The sequence below is a fragment of the Peromyscus leucopus genome, chromosome X (assembly GCF_004664715.2).
Source record: "Peromyscus leucopus breed LL Stock chromosome X, UCI_PerLeu_2.1, whole genome shotgun sequence".
NCBI lineage: Eukaryota > Metazoa > Chordata > Mammalia > Rodentia > Cricetidae > Peromyscus > Peromyscus leucopus.
The window spans coordinates 96,680,476-96,695,872 of record NC_051083.1 but is presented as its reverse complement, the minus strand read 5'-3'; the positions used below and the strand labels follow the sequence as shown (position 1 = coordinate 96,695,872).

Below are 15,397 nucleotides of genomic sequence, written 5' to 3'. Positions count from 1 at the left end.
TTCTATGCACCTAAAACAGTGCTTAAAATATAACAGATAACCAGGCAGTGGTGGCATGCCTTTAATCCCAGCACTCAGGAGGAAGAAGCAGGCAGATCTCTGTGAGTTCAAGGTCAGCTCGGGCTAGAGAGTGAGTTCCAGGAAAGGCACAAAGCTACACAGAGAAACCCTGTCTCAAAAAACCAAACTATATATATGACAGATGACCAACATGCATCCTGGGGGTAAAAGGTTAAGTTTATAAAGGAATAGAACAATATATTAGCCATCATTACTGTTATATATACCATTAAAAAGCATCAGCAATGTAAGGTTAAATAGTTCATTAAAGAAAAAGTCAGATAGAAACATTGAGTAACCCAAGAAGTAGAATTCTCATGAAACCATTGCTTTGAGAGCCCCTAGATACAAAGGTTAACATATGATTTGAAAAAGTCTACAGTGTGGTACATAGCTTGTGGTGAATAGGGCAGGTTGCTTGATCACCAAGAAGCAGATGATGCCCTGGGAGGTGGCACTCTTTCAGGCAGGTCCTGTCACCAGGGCTCAATTCCCAGCTCTATTGATCAGGTAGGAATTGTCACTATGGCAGCATGTAGTTGCTGTACTCCATGTATTACTTGGGGAGGAGACAAAGGGCTCCTCAGCCTGTTGTCTTGGAGGAATGCCAGAAGGGAATACATGGCTGGCAAGGCTGACAGAGGAGGCGTGGTAGAAAGGAGGGGAACTGACAGAACTTCATGCAGTGTGGGACCAGTGGCCTGAGGGAATTGTTAAGCAGCTCTTCTTTGTCCCCATCATTGTCACATGTGAACTATTTTCAGGTCCAGAGAATCAGCTGTTCTGTAGAAGTAGCCTAAAGGACATTACACAATGCTCTTGTAGGAAGCCCTCTCCATCTCAGAAGCTCCTTCATGCAAAAAGGCCATCTTTCCTGCTGACCTCAGACAGGGGAGACCTCATAGACATCGACAGTCTCAACTTGGATGGCTTGGCCCAACGGTGTACCATACACTGGAAAGGCAAGAGCCAAGGAGCCTAGAGAAGCATTAATGATAGCAACATAGCAAAGACAGCAATACCTGCAATAACACTTCGATGTTCCAGGAAGTGTCCTAAGATCTTTACAGGCATCATCCCATTTATTCCTCAGAAGAACCTTAAGACTAAATACCACCATTGTCCCCATTATTTGGGTAAAGAAACCAAGATTTAAAGAGGTCAGGGGACTTATCAGAAGGCTTGAAGACTTAAATATCTCCATGAAGCTTCAAGAAACCTTAATAAAAATAAGACTGGCTTCAACAAATGGCTATGCAAGTACCCTCTATGGGTGCATGTAAATTATTTCTGATTCCTTACCACAATTGCATGAAGAGGTAAGTACTTGTGTTATGCTTTCCTTTTCACAGAGGTAAGACAATTAGGTGATTAATATTTCAAGGGCCACCAATATAGCTTAGTGGCAGAGCTCTAGCCTGGTATTCGCAAGACTTTGGACTGGTTCTGTGTCTAGCACTGCAAAAACAAACAAGCAAAAGAAACATCCTAGGATCACATAACTGGTGGGAGACAGATTTAGAGGTACCATTGCATTGTGTTTGCCCTCAGAGAAAATGCTTTGCCAGAGGAAACCTAAATGTATTCCATTCAGATACAAGTGTTTTATTTAAGGCTTTGTGATATTTTGACTAGGAATGCCCCCTATAAGTTCCTATAGTTGAATGATTGGTCATTAAGGAGTGGTGATACTTGATAGGGACTGGGAGGTGTGGCCTTGTTGGAGATGTAGCCTTGTTGGAGGAAGTGTGTCACTGGGGATGGGCTTTGGGCTTTCAAATGCTCAAGCCAGGCCCAATGTCTCTCTCCTTCCCGTTGCCTGCCAATCCAGATGTAGAACTCTCAGCTCTCCAGCACCATGTCTGCCTGCCTGCCGCCGTGCTTCCCACCCTGCTGATAATGAACTAAATCTCTGAAACTGAAAGCCTTCCCCAATTAAACAATTTCCTTCATAAGAGTTTCTGTGGTCATGGTGTCTCTTCACAGCAATAGACCATTGACTAAGACAGGCTTTTTATTTAATGATGGTACCAAAATAATGAACATTCAAGAGAAATGAGATGTCGAATCTAGCAACATGCAGTCTAACACTCTTGCCATATTGGGCAGCAGCAAGACACGTGAATGCAAGAGGGAACTAGTCTCTAAGATGACCTGTATAGCCAGTGATTTTGGATGCAAGCAATCAAGAAATTACACGAGATCTTCAACACTTCCTTACTAAACAGTTCTATTAGATGATCTTGTCCAAATATATGCTAATTTCAGTGTTGTGGGTATATTTAAGGTTAAGCTATAATACTTGATAGGTTAGGTACATTACTTTTTCAACATGTATTTTGCACATGCAAGCGTGTGTGTGTGTGTGTGTGTGTGTGTGTGTGTGTGTGTGTGTTATGTGTGTATGTGCTTTTGCCATGTGCCTGTGGGGAGGTCAGAGGACAATTTGCAGGAGTTGGTTCTCTCCTATCATATGAGTTCTGGGGATAGAACTCAGGTCATGAGACTTGGCTGCAAGCATCTTTATATACTAAGCCATCTTGATAGCCCCAGGTTTTTCTTTTTCTTTTTGTTTTTAATAGAAATTTCTAGTATTTTTATTACTTTTTTACTTATTTGGGGGGCTGACATGAGCATGCCACAGTGCACATGTAGAAGCTAGAGGACATCTTTCAAGAATAGCTTCTTGCCTTCCATTTTGTTGAGGCAAGGTCTTTCTTGCTGTTTTCTCTGCTGTAATATATATACTCCATAACTGGTCTGTGAGCTTCCAGGCAATTTTCATGTCTCTGCCTCCCATGTTACCATAGGATTACCGATGTATGCTACCAAATCTAGCTTTCCACATGGGTTCTGGAATCACACTCAAGTCCCCAGACTTGCTCAGGTAGCACTTTTACCCACTGAGCCATCTACTTGGCCCAATAGAGTGTCTGTATTTTGGAGCACATTCCTTTCCCAGCAGTCTGTATTTAATGACTGCACCAGTATCTCCCGGAGGAAGGCAGGATCATGACAGATGGAAGAAGAAGCCTAGAGAAGCAGAGTGACTTGTCAGCATTAAACATGGAGCAAACTACTGACCTTGTTACCAGAAAGCCCCTGGTTCCTTGATTTCTATTGACTATCGTGATTGAAAATGGCAATAAAGATGACAGACACCACAGAAAACAGCTGAAAGGACTCTCCTGAGGACTCCAAATCGAAGGGGATTTTTAGAGAAGTAATGCCTAGCACAAAATATTGCTAGAAAGAGCCAAGAAAAAAAAAATGGTCTGTGTTTAAGCCTCAAAATTATTTTTCTATATGCATTTTTTACTTTCCTTTTTTGGATTATAATATAATTTCATTTCCCTCTTCCCTTTCCCCCCTCCAAACCCTCTCATATACTCAAGAATCTAATCCAGTAAGACTATTGTCATCTTGTTTCTGGGCCCTTCTCCTAGCTCTCTCCCTTCAGTTCAATTGCCTGTCAATTAAAAACATTCAGAAATTCACTCTCAACCTCCCTGAGGTCTTCTAGACTCTGGCCACCAGCTTTCTGATGGGAGTAGAAAGGGGAAAAGTATATTTCCCTTTCTATGATCTGAGAAACTAACAATAATCATAGGAGCCTCACGAATTGACCTTCCAGTGTCAATAGATAAAAGATATTCAATTATCAGATCTCAAGTCTCAAAACCAGTCTTGAAGCCCCATCCGTACAATGCTATATTAAAAATAGCCCTGGAAACATTATGCTCCCATTCAGAAGAATTCCTTTCCTTTCTTTCCCTTTCTTTAAAGTTATTTCTGGGTCAAAAGTAGAGTCAATCTATTGCTCTCACACATTTCCTTTTGGTATAACATAACTGCACTACCAGTGGGATCTTTGATAGCAGAACAGTCTTGACTATTGAGAGCCCAGGACCACTCAAATAGATTCACAGAGCTACTCTTCATCCAAGAGAATGTGTGTAAGTTACTCAACTGCCCTGAACCTCATTTTCTGCCTCTATGAAATGGAAATGCTAATAATATTGACTGCAGCGTACTGTAGAGGGAATCACATCAGACATACAGAGTAGTGCAGTACTTGGCATATAATAAATGCTCAATAAATGGGAGCTATATATAAAAAGGAAGCCTGTGTGTCTCTGAAAGTTGGCCTGCCGAAAGAATTCCCCTAGCTCCACCTTTCCCTGTAGTGAAGACAAGGGCTAAAGGCTGAGACACAAGGTGCTAGCTACATAAGGCAAATGGATATGTGCTGACTCTGACTCTTTCCTGGTATCTTGAGGGCAGGGTGCTGTTGAAGCAGTCCCCACAGCAGAAGGAAACCAAACTAGTGATATGATCAGGGAGGCATTGATGATGGAGGAAAACATTTCAAGTACCTAGGCTGAGATCTCATGGAACAAGAGAGAGATGCACTGCAACACAGTGAGTTTAATAATGGCAAGAAAAGCAAAGTTAAAGCAGTTAAAGGACATGGAAACTAAGAAAGAGAAGCAAAGGAGAGTTTGGGGCCTAGGTGTAGAGCCCTGGATACATCGTTGTGCTTTCTCAGTAATACTTCTACTGAAGGGACTGTTTGCAGCTACCAACACCGTGAAATATGAGAGTGCTGTCAGTTTGTTCATCCAAAGTGGATATGATGACAAAGAACCTTCTGCTCACCATTCACCTCTGGAGAAACCCACCCTGGGGAATTAGCTGAAACACAGACTCCTCCACCTTTGGAAAATGCTTTTATTCCCTCTAGCCAGAAAACCCCAGAGAATCTGCCTCCCGAAAGTTCCCTTAGGGCAGGGTCCCAGTCTCCTCCATAGTCACCTAAGAATCTAGTTCCCAAGTAGACTCCTTAGTCTATACCTGGAGTTCACATTCAGTTGGTTGAGGTGGACCTTCCTATATATTTTTCAAAAGTGGTCCCACAAGTGATTCTATCCCAAGGTTATCTTTCATTTTGGAGATGAAAATATTTCATATAAACTTAAGGAAAGACAATAAAGATGATCTGTTTCTAACTGTTGCCTACATTTTATATGTGAGGAATTTGAGTCTCAGAGACATTTACACAATTGTTTGAAATCATGAGTAATTACTAACAAAATGAGTACTGAAACCCAGGTCTTCTGTCTCCCAATTTACTGTAAACTCCAGTTTCGTTCTGTCTGAGTTTCTTTCTTTTTATTAAATATGTAAACAAATGTTTATTCCTGATTCCATCCAGAATTTTAAAAACAATGTTACACTTACAGAATAATTCAGTAGGGAAATACAGAAAGCACCAAGTATAATGTTAAAAGAAGAGGAAAAGTCAGATATCATAGTGTGGACACAGAATTAGGTGTCTGGAATCCTCCCACTGCTGTGATGAGATGAGAGGCAGACAAATGAATCCCTGGAAGCACACAGGTCAGCTAGCCTGCTGTGCGTGGAATAGTAAGAGATCCTGTCTCAAAAATACTTAAGGTGGAAAGGTGAAGACAGACACCTGAGGTTATCCTGTGACCTCCACACATATACCATGTTGCACACACACACACACACACCATACACACACACACCATGCACAAATGCACAAGGTAAAAAATGTAAAAAGAGAAAGATTTTGTTTGAAAATAAGATGGCCTTTACCCTTGCAATCAGCACAAATATATCACATGATTTATGTGTAGAAACCATAGCTGTGTTTATTGTGCTGAAATTTTAAAGCATTCAGCATTGACAAAGAAGCAACCCAGCTTGAAATCAGGACATTCATTAGCTTAACAACTGAAGCAATTTTTTAAGGCAACAAAGATTAACAATAACAACATCTGCCCATAAGCTCCCCTCTGAACTTTCTCTACTCTAATCCAATCTCTTTGAAGAGAAAATAAATGTATTAAATAAGATCTAAAACCGTTTGCCAAATACCAAGATTTTGAAGTGAGAAACCACAACTCATAATTGTCAATAACTCAAGTAACCCCAATCATTCCTTTGAGGGTAATAACCCACCAATTTTCCAACAGCTTGGAAAGATTTCAGGAGTGGGCTGTGTTAATGTCACAGTAGAGAAAGTACATGATTGATAACTGCAAAGGGCATCCATAGGTCTATCAAATTAGAAGCTTCATTTTAAGGGCACCTATTCTTCTCTAGAGGAGAAAAGTTGGCAAACTGTTAGGTAACAAGTGTTAGTGGGTGTATTGGAGCCTTTCCTGGTAATACCTAACTCACAGTGTTTCTCCTTTTCAGACATATTCCCCATCTACAGAACAAGTAAGCAAAAACTGTCGCAGCTTTCATGCTCTCCCATAGCTCTGTCACACCCAAATGTGGCCTCCATGCTCTTCAGATGAAAGACATCCTTAATTCACTCAAATGATCACTCTGATTTCCAGCTTCCTAGAAATCACAAACCCTACCCATCATCTAAAGCTAACAGCAGAATCTCTTTGACCACATCTGAATGCTGGAAGAGAAGACATGAGCAGATGAAGCAAGGCCAGGCCAGTAGAGAGAGAAAGCCACACCTGTGCCTGCTTGCTACTATTCCCTTTGCAGAGAATGACATCACTGTTTATTTCTCTTTAAATACTTCTCATGGGAAAGCCTCAAATTTGCCTCTTTGCAGCAAGCCCAGATAGACAGCCGATGATTAATACTAAACACTCAACATCTAGAAAGTTCTAGAATCAATCTTATTAACCTCAAAGAGCAGTAGAGATGCAACAATAACATTTTCCAAGCTTTTGTTTATTTTTTGGCTTTAAATTTTTCTCAATTTACTTTTTGGGAATTTCATACAGTATATTTTGATTATATTCTTTACCCTCTCCCAACTCCTCCCAGATCCTTCTCCACCTCTCCAACTACTCCTGAATATGGGGCCTGCCATGGTGTGACTATATCACTTTCCTTGAAGAAAACTGATTTTTCCTTTCCCAGTATCTATCAATTACAAATAGCTTTTTGGCCAGGGGTGGGGCTTTGTGCCCACTTAAACAGTTTCCAGATCTGGTTTGAGCTTGTGCTGGTCTTGTGCCTGCTGCCACATAGTTCTTAATACTGCATATAGCTCTAAAGTCAGTTTGTCGATGGCTGGTGTTTTGGTCCCTACCAGCAGAGGCAACCCTAGAAGGCCATCTATTTCACAGGAAATTTACAGCAATATGATTTGGAAAATGCTTTCAACACAGTTCTGCTGTGGGATGTTCTGTATGCTGTGAATGTGTTGCTCTGGTTGGTTGATAAATAAAATGCTGGTTGGCCAGTAGCCAGGCAGGAAGTATAGGCGGGATAAACAGACAAGGAGAATTCTTGGAGGTGGAAGGCTGAGTCAGTAGAAGTGAGCCCACCATGCAGGGAGCAACATGTAATGGCACACAGGTAAAGCCATGGAATATGTGGCAACATACAGATGAACAGAAATGGGCTGAGTTTAAATGTAAGAACTAGTCAGTGGTAGACCTGAACTAATGGCTGAGCAGTTTTAATTCATATAAGCTTCTGAGTGATTATTTTATAAGCGACTGCAGGGTCTGTGGAGCTGGACAGGACTGGAGAAAACTTCAGTTACACAGTTCTAGTTAGAAATATATTTAAAAGCATGTTTGCTTAAATAACTAAAGGTGAACATATATTACATATATTTTGTATATTGTTAATGATTCTTGCTTCTCTACTTTCATGGAGTGTCTAGCATGACTCTCTCTCTGCCTAGCATTTGATTAAAAACCCAAGCCTGGATTTTTGATGATGTGACCCCTGATAGTCTGACTACAAACCAGAGAAGGATCCAATCTCAAGATACATATACCATGAGTATATTGCACCAATATTAAACAGCATAAAAAATGGAAATAATGTAAAATTTCATCATAAAAGCTTGGGCTTTTTTAAAAAAAATTAGTCATAATTGTAATGGAATACTATGTAGTTATTAAAAAGAATGAAGTAGCTAGGTGCATACTGACAAAAAAGGACCCAAACACAGTTTAGTGAAAAACATGTGGGTATATACTTATATATTTTTTCATAAAAATGCACACAAGATATACATAGTAAATTGTTAACTTGGCAGAGAATCAGTGTGGAAGAAGCAACTAACATTCTACTTTGTATTTATTCTTTTATAATAAGCATTGTATATGAAGGTATAAGGGTGACCATTAAGAGGAGGACATAAAGAAGTGAGAAAGACACACATAAGGGTAAAAGATGAGGACAAGCAAACTACAGTTCTCAATCTACATTACATTATATACATATATCCAAAGAGTCAGGCTATGCCACTCGCTCACATTTTCCCGTGCCTTCTCCTCAATCTCAAGGACACAGTGTTTCAGTTTCCTATACAACTGTTAGTTTATCTTATCTTCATGCAGTATGTATTGATTATGGTACCCTCTTCTCCAAATCCTCTCAGATACTCCCTTACTCCCTATCTCCCCACGCACTCAACTCCTCTTCTCTCTCTCTCTCTCTCTCTCTCTCTCTCTCTCTCTCTCTCTCTCTCTCTCTCTCTCTCTCTCTCTCCCTCTCTCTCTCTCTCTTTCTCTTTCTCTTTCTCTCCCTCACTCCTCCTTCTCTCTAGAAAACAAATAAGCCAATAAACCAACCAATCCTGAAAAAAGTAGAACACAAGAAACACACGCACACACACAACCATAAAACACAAAATTGGAAAATATAATACAAGCAAAAGACCAATAAGAATTATAAAAAAAAAAAAGTACTATGACACAAGTCTGCAGAAATCCCATTGAGTTCATCTTGTGTTGGCCATCTTCTGCTGGGCTTGGGGCCTGCCCTTAAGTGTGGTTGGAAGCTCATACATGAGCACTGCATCTACATCTCTTCCACCCTTCCTTCCTGCTGCAACTCCTCCCATGTTCCCCATTTCCCTCCAAAGTCATGATTGTTTTCTTTAATTATTATTGTTACACACACACACACACACACACACACACACACGTATGTACATGTGTTCAGGGCTGACTACTTGGAATAGGATGACCTATGTAGGAGATCATCCTTGGAAGACAATTCCGATATCCCTCTCAGCAGCAACTGACCACCTACAGGCATTCATCTGAGTCTGGGTCATTGAAGAATTTCTCTTGTCCATGTTAGCATGTCAAATGATATTACCATTATACTGGGCTTGTTCAGGTAACCATATTGTTGAAATTTCATGGATACATTTTTCCTGTCAACTCTGGAGAACTCTAGCATAAAGTGTTCTGGGCTTCTGGTTCTTACAGTCCTTCTGTCCTTTCTTCTGTAGGGGTATTCTCCTCTAAGTTCTCAGTGGATGATTCAAATGTCCCAGTGTCTATACCTTAGTAGTTATTAATCTTTTGTAAGACAAAGACCCCCTATGAAATTAATGAATATCTGATCCTTACACTTCTAGTTGGCTGCTTAGCTTGGTGAGTCAGCAGCAATGAAGAAGGACAGAGCAAAGACTGCTTTTGGGGGGATTGATACATGCCTATTCCTCTATTAATCTTGCTTTCTGAGAGCCCAACAAGCTCAGGTTCCATTGAACAAACCAACTCAAACTCTCCTGAACTACATAAGAAAGAAGTTCATTGGGTTTGCAGGATGGCCCATTCTCAACAGGTGAAGTTATTTGCCACCAAGCCTGATGATATGAGTTAAATCTCGAGGACCCATATGGTAAAAGGAGAGAAGAGAACCAGCTCCTGCAAGTTGGTCTTTGACCTCCACATGTGTGCCCACCCATTCCCCCAAATAAATGCAGAAAACATTTTTTTAATCTATTAGTATGACTTACGTCACTTGGTATCTACATGATCTTAGGAAATTCACTTTAGTTATCTTGTCCTCATTTCATTGTCCAAATATAAAACTCCCACAGATCTTCTATTCCATGACTCTCTCCTCCTGGTCTACTATCTCCACTATGTGTCCAAGAGCACATGATAGGTATACTCACACTTTCCAGCATCACATTGTCTTAAAGTTGAAAAGACTTCTGTTACGTATGGCTAACAGAAATCCTTCCTATTGCAGCTACAGCTTGTTGCTTTCATGTGGAAAAGAACTAACCAATCATTGCACAGAAGTCTAAAATCAATACCTCTAGCACCTTCAGATCAGGTACAATCTCATGCCCAGTTTGCTATGGTGATTAGCTATCTTAAGAGGAAAGTTTGTAAAGAAAAGAGAAGTTAGGGGAATTTACATCAAGGCAATCAGAAAAGATGAATGCTCATGTGAATACTATTTTGTTTGTGTTTAAATTTCCTTAAAGATGGCCTCAGCCTTGACAAAATGGACTCCTGAAATAGGTATTCAAGAAGTCTGTCTTGCAAACAAGACTCCGACCCTAACGCAAACTTGAGTCACTGGAGAGGAGCCCTGAAGCCATGAGCTCTCAGAAATGACCCTTTCGAACTGTTTCTGAAAGATAATTAGTGTGGAGAATAAAAGCAACTTTCCAACCAAATTTAATTCCCACCTCCAGTGCTCTCTGGTCAGCAGGGTGTGCTCAGATTGATGGAGTTTTCCTGAATCTGTACTGATGGCAACTGCAGATCAGGAAATTAAAGGGCACAGTGAAAATTTTCAGGATGTGAAAGGAAATAAGCTCAGAGAACTGAGTCACCCAAGGTTGAATGAGGATAGGGCCTCATAGTCAAAGCAGAGAACTCAGGGCAGCTGCCCCAAATGCAAAAGATAAACAGGATTTGGGCCTGAGTAATCAGAATGATTACCTTAATTCTTCATTTCCTCTTCATAATAACCTTGAGTTCCTATAGAGCCTTTCTTCTAAGGAGCTCAAAATACTTGCAAAGATATTATCTTAGTTGTTATCACATCCTCACAGTCAGTAAGAGTAATGATTGCTATCAGCTTCATTTTACAGATGCAGGAGGAAGAAAGCCTGAGAGTGGCAAAGCCAGTCAGTCATCCAGCTCATCTTTCTTTCAAGTTTACCCAGAAAGGTACCAATGGCCTCTGAACTCAGCAGAAGATTGCATTTGACCAGCCAGGTCCTCAAATACTCTTAAGACCCGTTTAACAAATGGAACACACCTGGTTTTATAAGAAAACATATAAGGAATTCTACACATGCTCTTTTCCTGGAGAGTCACAACATGCATTAGCCTAGTAGAGGCTTTGAGAAGCTCTAGAATTAAAAAACCTATGCTCTTTAAACAAGAATTTCCCAAAGTTGAATACAAAATTCCCTCTTCTTTCTCCCTCTCCCTCCCTCTCTATCTGACCTATGAACATTCTGTCTGGTTTGGAACTCACATCTAAAAGTGTTGGATTAGGACTTGGATTGATCTGATTCTTAGCACAGCAGGCAGATCAGCTCTATACCAAGCTAAGCTAATAGGCTCTGGGGGTGTGTCCTTTTCCTTTTAAAGATACTGTCTGATACATTCTAGTATCCACAGCTAGTGAACAAAGAACCTTCGTGTGACCACAGGACCCCAGGCTACCATTTCTACATCGGGACGTTGGCCAAATGAGGAAAGGAGCTAATTCTGCTTCCACCCACCTCTGCTTATATTTCTTTCAAACAGAACCCAGGGCTACTCAGAGGCTTCATTTAAGGGAGGGAGGGGTCCATAATGCCAAGCCATATCATCAAAGTTCAAACCCTTCACCGGCATAATCTTGGACCATCAGGCACTTTAAGTGGAAATCATCAACCTCCAGGCTGTCCTATTCATCAGCCTATGCAATCAGCCCCAACACAGTAAAACAGAAGATTCGAAATGAGCTTCTGGTGTATCTTAATTGCATGAGTATTAGAGTAGTCATTATATATCCATTGCAAAACCAATATAGAGCACAGAAATCTTGTGCTACCGTTAATTACCAGTGACACTACTAAAAGTACCTAAAATGTAAAAGTCCCTGAAGATTCTGCCCTGGTTAATTTCATATGAGTCAAATGACAAAAGATCACAGTTAATGGATTTGATACTTATTGCTATAATTTTCATATTTTCTCCTGGTGTTTATTAAACATTCACAGCATGGGGGGGATTCCTGCATCGAAATTGGTCACTTGTTGCATAAGGATGTAATGCAGATATACCTGTCTTTATCCACTGGCTATGTGATAAATTTTGTGGAAATGCATTTTTGATAAAAACAAGTTCACTAAAAAGGCCAGAGAGGGATTGCTATTTATTTAAAGAGTATCTGGTTAAGAACTCTTTTGTAAAGTAACAAATTCTGCAACCTAAATGCTTCCCATTAAGTTCATTTGCATTGCAAGTCCATATATGTATGTATGTATGTATGCATGTATGTATGTATGTATGTATATACATATTTATATATCAGATTTGCTTAAGCAAAACACTTATATTAATAAATGAGGCAGGTCTTTCTTTCTTAAGATGGGGATACATTTTGATCCTCACCAATCTCCAATACCGGTGCCTTTCAAATTCATCATTAATCATCACTCTAATCCACAGAGACTCATTCTGGGATTGCAGAGAATGTGAAGGTAATACTTCAGATTCCCTGCAGTTTTACTTAACTATAACCTTGCCTTTGCACATGCTGCTCATTGAGCTTAGGATGCCATTCTCCACTTAGCCACCTGGTGAATTAATTCCACTAGACTTGCTTGACTCAAATGTCACTTTCCCAGTGAAGCCTGCCTTGATCATAACCACCCCCACCCCCCAGTCGGGCATCCCTCCTCAGAGCTTCCACAATCCCCTGCCCATCGCTTGTCTCGCTGTTTCCAAGCTCTAGCTTGCATAACAGCCTACACTCCCTGAGAACTGATCTGATGTTTTATTCATTTCCATATTTCCAGTACCTAACATTACTACTGACACATGGCAGGTGTGCAATAAATGTTGGTCGCTTGACTGATTGCAATCCTTAACTGCGTATTTGGGGGACTTGAAAAGCAATGTGTTATCAGAAGCACAGATAAAATTGATCAAGTAAAGTTAAGGAGTTTTGTTCATTTTTACTGATCTTTCTTTGATTAAAAACAAAATGGCTACACACTTTATCTTGTGTTACAAGAACACAAAATGAGCCCAAAGAGTCTGTAAATTCACAATTAATTAATTAATTAATAAGTGCACTGGATTTTGTTCCTTTTTCTCTAAACATGCAATTACGTCCTAACACATCACAAACTTCCTTGCAGTAAAGACTTGAGGACCCACTAATTACAGGAGGGGAGCACTGCAGGGTTCACTGTAAGAGCCTTGGAATCTCATTGGCTGAAAGAAGAAAACCAGCTAAGAAAGTTGGGAATCTTCTGTGGGTGGGGTGGGGGACATTAATCAAGATGCCCACCAGGGTTTGGTCAACCTAGGTGGAAATTTCACATGCAGAGAGTACTAAGCAACTGCTCCAACTTGGAAGAGGGTGGGATTTCCATTACTTTGAAGTCATCATCACCCTTCCAATGTGGGCAAAACAGGTTGGACCTGATCAGCCTGCCTGTATGTTGCTGCATTCTGGCTTGGCATGGGATGAGACCCAAGGACATGTAATGCCAAGAGTAGCCCAGCTCCATGGCACAGAACACACAGAGACACACAGTGAAAGTATGTGTGTGTGTGTGTGTGTGTGTGTGTGTGAGAGAGAGAGAGAGAGAGAGAGAGAGAGAGAGACAGAGACAGAGACAGAGAGAGAGAGAAACAGAGACAGAGACAGAGAGAGACAGAGAGACAGAGACAGAGAGAGACAGAGACAGAAAGGGAGGGAGGGAGGGAGAGTGTAAAATGCACTAGTCCAACTCACGCGGAATTCCACACAAAATCTACAGCACGTCCCTGACACACAGTGCTGCATTCCTGTATGCCCAGTCACACACAGGGAGTGCCCCCTCACATTCTCTTTCCCTAGTATGCAGGGGTCCACACCCCACACCACTAAGACAGCAGCCTAGCTAGGATCTGAAAACTACTAAGGACTGGTTTTGTCCTGTGTAACAAAGCCCCAGGCCCCCAGGTGCCCGGGTGGATTCACTCTATCCATCTCTCCCCGCCCCCATCCTTCAGCTCCCAGAACAAGAGAAAGCTCAGCTTTGGGAAGTGGGTGCTAGAAGGGGGGCGAAAAGAAAGAGCTTTAGGGATGGGCGGGAGCGGGAGTCCGAGTAGCTTCAGTGCTCTCTCGCCGTGAACCAAGAGGGAAGAAATGGCAAAGGGACAGAGGTGTCTTTCTATCCTACCTCCCCACAATAGATTCATACAGAAACACAGAAAAACTGGGAAATAATCTCCCCTTCCCTCTGTCCGGAGCTCCTGCCAGCGGCTCTGGGAACCACCGGTGTTCTAGCAACCCGCAACAAAGCGCCCCCAGCACATACCTGTTCCAACCTCTTCGTGGCAGGAGAAGGGAAGCTGCTGCCCAGGATTCTGCCTTTAGCTGGACAGGAGGAGCCGGGGATGCGGGGAGGAGGAGGAGCAGGAATTGGAGGAGGAAAAAGGATGAGAGGGGATAGGCGATCACAGCAGCAGCAGTGGCAGTGGTAGGAGGAGGAGGAAGAGAAGGAGGAGGCTTCTTCAGTGGCAGCTGCTGAGGATGCTCTGGCTAGAGGCAGGGCTGGGTGTGCGGTGTGTGGGCTCACGTGCACCCCATGGCCCAGGGATGCGCGCGCGTCTGGGTGTGTGAGAGCATCTGGGTGTATTTTGACTGTGATTATTCCAATTCCGACCTAGTCTGGAACTTGTGGTTCCTGCAGTCAGGCGGAAGTGAAACCCTTTAAGTCTTCTAAGCCTGACTGTTTGGGCTGGGGGGGCGGGGCGGGAGAAGAGGGAGTGTGGGGATCCCCTTCTTTCAGCCTTTTTTATTTAAGCAGTGGTGGTTTGAATCTGCACCTATCTCTGGTAATCTTATACCAAAGAGAAAAGAGCCTAAGGAAAGTCACAATCTAAGGGATGAGTATATCACAGGACTGGCTGTTTGGACTACTCAGAAGATAATTTTTGTTTTCACTACGGTTAACTCATGAATTAGATCGCCCAGAACTTTATCGACATTCTACATTTTCTCCTTTCATTCCATTGCTACATCTCTGTGCTTGTAACCAAGGTGACATATGATCAATCCCTCTTTTTAGTCCACTTTCCTCATCAGCATTATCCAGGCCTCTGGATTATTTGATATCTGAATGCCACAGAATCTTCATAGTGGTTTTTCTTTCCTGATAATGAGAGGGATGTTGATTACTATGAACTCAACTTTAGACCAGGGTGGTTCTGTGTGCATCTTTAAAGCATCTGTAAGAGAACAATTGTGAAAGGCACAATTTCTTTTGTGATTCAATATTTGAGAAAGTCCTTGGATGGAGCCTTAGTTGAATGACACTTCACTGTCTACCCTTTTCTATAAA

The 15,397-nt window shown here is 41.6% G+C and overlaps 1 protein-coding gene across 3 annotated transcripts in view; it reads right to left on the bottom strand.

Annotated features, from left to right (window-relative positions):
* The window catches only part of Pak3 (p21 (RAC1) activated kinase 3), a 277,471-nt gene extending 262,775 nt beyond the window's left edge, over nt 1–14,696 (bottom strand). For 2 of the 3 annotated variants that reach the window (XM_028876944.1, XM_028876946.1), the window contains exon 1: nt 14,372–14,696. The gene's annotated coding sequence lies outside the window, so the exon portion shown is untranslated. The remainder of the gene's footprint in view (nt 1–14,371) is intronic. The other variant, XM_028876951.1, reaches the window with a different exon arrangement.
* Between the last annotated feature and the right edge of the window lie 701 nt (nt 14,697–15,397).